We start from the raw sequence: 6000 nt of genomic DNA, 5'->3' as shown, positions 1-6000 counted from the left end.
ATAAATTAAGGTTTGCTGAGTCAGCTCCTTTGGCCAATGCCGTGTGGGGGCTTGGGAAGGGCAGCCCAAGCACTGGGCTGTTCCCACGCCTGCTCCGGCCCGGGACCCTGAGGGGAGGGGCCACTCACAGGGAGGGGAGGAGGACGGGATCTGGGAGGAGGAGTGAGGAGAAGCGGGTTAATAAGGGTTGCCGTGTACAGTTGTATGGGTTGTTTTCCGCACGAGGGTACCCGGCCAAGGGGGCACTGCAGGGCTGAAATCTAGCCCCTGCAATGCTTTATCCGTCCATGTGTCCTGACGTGGGATTTGTTGACCCAGGAGAAAGAGGTGCCTTTTTGTAATCTGAACAAAGGCCCGGTGTAGACTACTAGACCCAAACTAACCCCCACCCAGCAGGGTGCCAGGCTGTCCCTGTCAGAGGGAAACAAAAGACGCCTCTCATGGAGACCTGGGCTCTAGGTCTGATGCTGCGTGACCTTGGGCAAGTCACTTTCCCTCCTCTGGGTTATGTTTTGACAGTTTATTAGATGCAAATGACATCTAAGCCTGGGCTTTGAACCAAACCACTGGCTCTAGGCACTGTGTTCTTTCCACTGCCCTGGCCTATTCCCAAGTTAGTAGATGCGGCTTGAGATAAAGGTTCACGTGGTCAAGCACATTCAGGAAGCATCAGGTGAGGCACGTGTCTTTCCTGCTGGACTTTCCAGAGAGCCTGCAGCATGTGCCAAAGCAGCGTGACTCTCAGAGAAGGAGGAAGACAGGGTCGCTTTTCCTGAATGCTTTTGGCCTTAGAATCCTTTAAGATTCTTGTTCATGCTGGGATCTCAGTGTCTTAGCTCTGGGTTTATTAGTGATTCATCCTCAAGGGCAGAGAGCTCTTCCATTCCTGACCTGCTTGCTGCCCAAGGTGGGACACGGAGCCGTGACTCTGAACTCAGGGTACTTCCTGATCTGTCATCCATGAGCAGATGTGGGGCTTCCTGTGATCAGCGCTGAGTGGGTGACACGTGTCCCAAGTCCGCCAGGCTCCGAGTTCCTCGAGGGCAGTGTCGTGTCTGCCCAGTTATTGCTGTCCCCCTGGGGCTCAGCTCAGGGACTGTATCTGAAAAGAGATGTCGTATCCCGCTTGGAATCTCATGTGACCCTGGGGCAGATTGCTTCCGGGAGACCATCAGCACCTGTGTCCGGTTGTCAAATGTGGATGAAACTCAATCCTTTTCATCCTGAAGTGCTGAAGTGAGGCTCCAATGTATTAATGGATGTAAAGGAGGGCTGGATGAAACAGGGGGATCATTACTATTACCCTCTCTTCCTTGGCTCGCTGCGCAGGACTGGGACTGTGATCATGTATTCTGGGCACTGGTGGTTGAGTGCATACCTCGGGTCAGGCCCTCTCCCTGGGGCCTTTCACACATCATTCTTGTCCCGCAAGCCTCACAGCACTAGGAGAAGGAGGCACTATTCTGGTTTTTTGAACTAGAAAACTGAGGTTCAGAGAGGTGGTGCGGCTTGCCCAAGGTCATACAGCTGGATTTGAACCATATCTGTCTGACTGCAGAGCTTGCTCTTCCTCTCCACTCTGATCCTACTGGCTCCTGTGCTAGCACCTTCGCCTCCCATCTGCAGAGTGATCAAGTGGGTTATTATTAGTGCCAGCTAACAGTAAAGGACTGTTGGCCCATTGGACCAGTCATTTGCTATTTGTTAACAGTGACAAGGGTTACTGTTTGTTGAGCGTCGATGCACCTGCCATGGAGCTGGCTTCCTTAGACCCACTATGTATGCCGCGGGATCCTCACACAGCCTCACTTGCAGATGTGGAGACAGAGGTCTGGAGTGGTTAGGTGACCTGTTCAAAAGCATGCCATTAAAGGACAAGTGGCCTGTCCAGAATCTCACCCAAGTCAGTTTGATTCCCAAAGTTTATTCTTTCCCCGGACTCTCAGGTTGCTGTAAAATCCATGACCCTAAATAGCCAGCCCAGTCTGGGAGGGGTGACCCATCTCCTCCTGCTCTTCAGGGTCTGACACACCAGGTTCCTCTGCAATAGCTGCCAGAGGTGTCCCCAAGGCGAGTCATGAGCCTCTGGGGCTCCCCTTGCCTTGCCACCCCTGCGTCTACCCTGTCCTTGCTGCCTGGCACAACATTATCACCAGGGAGACACTGACACATGGTGACAGCATGGTGGGCCCGGCCTCCCCAAGGTCCCTGTTTAACATCAGGGAGGCTGGAAGGAGGAGGTGGGCCATCAGGGAGCGAAGTGACTGCTGATACTCACCACTCATGTGATGCGGTGTAAGCCTGAGCCCCGGGCCTCCCTCCCCAAGCTGCCTGCGGAAGGCAGGTACAGTCTGCTCACCTCCCCGTCATCCTCACTGTCAGCTGGCTGCCATGGGGACAGTGCCCGCCCCCAGGTCCATCTCCCCTCCCAGGGTCACAGCCACGCTCCTGAGTGTGGCATTCGAGACCCTTTGCATCTGGCTCCAGCCTCCCTGTCTCTCCAGCCTTATCTCTTGCTTGTTCATTTATTTATTTATTTACTTACTTATTTAATCTTATTGATCACTTAAGTGCCTGGCAGTGTTCTGGGTACTGAAGAGACAGCAGAGAAGAGAACAGATCAAATCTCTGCTCTCCTGGGAGGAACTGACAGTAAGCAAGTTAACAAATAAATGTATAATGTCAGGCAAAGAAAAGGACTTGAAAAAAAACACAAAAACAACCCACACTCCTCTCAAGAGATCTATAGACAGAATTCAGGGAGTTGGTGAAGTTGGAGGGGTTACCTTTTTAGTCCATCAGCCTTTAACTGAAATACAGCATTTCTCTCCAATGATAAATGTTGGCCACACACCTCCGTCGTATTAGCAATGCTGGTGACGGTCGCCAGCGGAAATCAGATATTTCCTACCACGTCAGTGTTGTTGCAGATGTTTCAAAATATCACTGACACTCATCATTGCTCCAAAATTGTGGTAGTTATTAGAGCTGCCTCCAGACCTTGTTATTTAATGCATTAATAAAGAAGCACTACAGCACCATATCACACATTTGTTTTGCAAATATTTTGAAAATCGTATTTCAATATAATTGATTTCCTTTGCCATTCTACATATTTTCTTCTGTGCATCTTGGGAAGGGGTCGCTAGGCTTCACCAGAGGCCCAGGAGTCTGTGGCCCAAAGTGAGTTAAATCCTGGAGAACGGAGTGATGGCGAGGAGGGGGTTAGGTGGAAGGGTCAGGGGGCCTCCCTGGGGAAGTGATATTTGAGCAACGGCTTGGTGGCAGCTGAGCAGCCGCCATGTGGAGGTTCTGAGTAATATTCATTTGGGGCAGAGGGCACAGCAAAGGGAAGGGCTCCGGAGAGGCTAGCACGGCTGAAGCAAAGTGACCAATGGGGAGAGGACAGAGGAAGCAGAGGTTACACCCAGTAAGGCCTTGCAGTCCTTGGTGGGACCTGGGGTCTCGTTCTGAGTGAGATGGAGGCGACTGTAGGGTGTTGAGCGGGGAGCCAGGCTTACCAATTTACCAGTCAGGGGTCACTGCCCATGTCGGGCAGAGAACAGGGGACTGGGCAGCGGGCCAGAAGAGGAAAGAGAGACAAGGTACACGGCTGCTGCCACGATCCAGGTGACGGTGAGAGTTGTTTGGACCAGGGCAGGAGGGCGAGAAGCGGTCCCGTTCCGGAGATTCTTAGAAGCTAGACCCAACAGGACTTGGATGGAATGTGAGTGAGGAATGCAGGCTGGGCTCTCGCACCCCTGTGCCTTAGCGTGTACTCTTCCCTGGTGCGGGTGCTCGATCCTCAGGGCCAGGACTCTCTGGTTCTCCACCCATGTGGCAGAGGCTAATTGCTAACTCTTTTTTTTTTTTTTTGTATTTTTCTGAAGCTGGAAACGGGGAGAGACAGTCAGACAGACTCCCGCATGCGCCCAACCGGGATCCACCCGGCACGCCCACCAGGGGGCGACGCTCTGCCCACCAGGGGGCGATGCTTTGCCCCTCAGGGCATCGCTCTGTTACGACCAGAGCCACTCTAGCGCCTGGGGCAGAGGCCATGGAGACATCTTCAGTGCCCGGGCCAACTTTGCTCCAATGGAGCCTTGGCTGCGGGAGGGGAAGAGAGAGACAGAGAGGAAGGAGAGGGGGAGGGGTGGAGAAGCAGATGGGCGCTTCTCCTGTGTGCCCTGGCCGGGAATCAAACCCGGGGCTTCTGCACGCCAGGCCCACGCTCTACCACTGAGCCAAATGGCCAGGGCCTAATTGCTAACTCTTTATCCAGTTCTTCTTTCCTCCTTACTCACAGATCCCCAGTATTCTGGGGGAGTAACATACCCACCTTCAAAGCCACATATCCCAGGCCCCTTTGGATCTAGGGGTTGCCAGGGAGATATAATTAAAGGTCACTGGATGGGGCTTCCAGAAGCAAGCTTTCTATAGGAAGGTGATTCATCCACTTGCCCCTCTTCTTCCTCTCTCTTCCTCCCTGGAATGCAGACATGATGAGTGAGGCTCCTTCCTCCAACAGCTGTTTTGAGGCCAAGAAGGAAAGGTCAAGACCTCAACCTTGATATCCTTGAGGGCTGGACCTCTATTGGAACTTCCCATCATGAGAAAAAGAAAACCTTTGTGAATTCAAGCTTTTGTAGTTGGGTCTCTGTTAGCAGCAGAATAAAACTCTTACCTGATCCAACCACAATCCAGCTCTGCTTATTGTACGTCTCTATCTGAATAGCACAGGCTCTTGAGATTCAACATGTCTAATACTGGGTCTGCAGTTTTTCTCTTGAGGAACTTCTTATGACATATCTCTGGAAGAAAAGAGAGCTAACAGTACAAAAGCTGCACATATCTGCATATACCCACCCATCCCTTCATCTATCTGTCCATCCATCCACCCATACCTTCATCCACTCATCCAGCCAGCTAGCTATTGACCATCCATCCATCCATCCATCCATCCACCCAACCTGTTTGTGCATCCATCTAACTGAGAAAGTTATAAAGTATCTACCATGCGGGCCCTGTGCTAGATGCAGGAGCTAGAGATGTGAACAGTGTATTTCATCTGGGGCTCATTTGCTTCTCTGAGCAGAATATCTCTGGAAGGACACATGGGAAGCTGGGAACCATGACCATCCCCACAGAGGGAGAATGGGCTCCAGGAGTCCTGGCTAGCTATTCCTTTTAAACCTTTTGAATTTTGTATCATGTGTATGTATTCACTAAACATTTTTAAATTAAAACTGTAGTACACCTCATCTAGAGTTTTAGACTTTGCCTTGCTTCTGAAAGGATTGGAGGCAACTTAGAAAAACACCCAGAGATGAGCAGACACGCCGTCTGCTGTCAGGGGGTTGACAGTCTCGTAGAGAAAAGGGATGAGTAAACAATTGCAGTACAGCCTCGCACAAGGAGCAGGACGTGAGATTCCACCTGGCAAGGTCTTGAAGGATCTTGGCGGCTGAACTCTGCCACGGCCCCCAAGCGATGACCATGGATGGCGCCCTTCATCTACTCCTGGCTGGGCTGGGAAACCAAGATGGCCACCTCTGGATGACGCGGCCGAGACTTCCCCCATCCCCCAGGTCCAGGCACTTCTGTGAGCTGCCCCCTAAGTCACTGAGCCACACTTGTGTCCAGAGGTCCAAGGCAAGGACGGCTGGAAAAAGCAGCCCAGGCCTGGGAGACATGGCCCCTCCCTGCCGGTGTGCTGGCGGTGTGTTCATTCTACGTGAGCCCCGCTGGGCCTGGGAGTGAATGAGCAGGGCACAAGAAGGACTTGTCTCTGGTGCCCCCATGCCTGGCAAACGGCCGTGACGGCTTCCATAGCCCCGGGCTGGGCGGTGGGCATGTGGGCCGAGGGACAGCAGGACTGGGAATGCACAGTGGGCTGGACGAGACACGGGACCAGCCGGGCTGCTTGGACAATGCAGTCCTTTTCAGAACGGCCCTTTGAAATGGAGCAAGAATAACTTTAAACAATAAGATGCTTCTTTC

This window comes from Saccopteryx leptura, chromosome 5 (genome assembly GCF_036850995.1).
Source record: "Saccopteryx leptura isolate mSacLep1 chromosome 5, mSacLep1_pri_phased_curated, whole genome shotgun sequence".
NCBI classification, from domain to species: domain Eukaryota; kingdom Metazoa; phylum Chordata; class Mammalia; order Chiroptera; family Emballonuridae; genus Saccopteryx; species Saccopteryx leptura.
The sequence above is the reverse complement of the archived record's forward strand: the minus strand, read 5'-3'. Positions refer to the sequence as shown.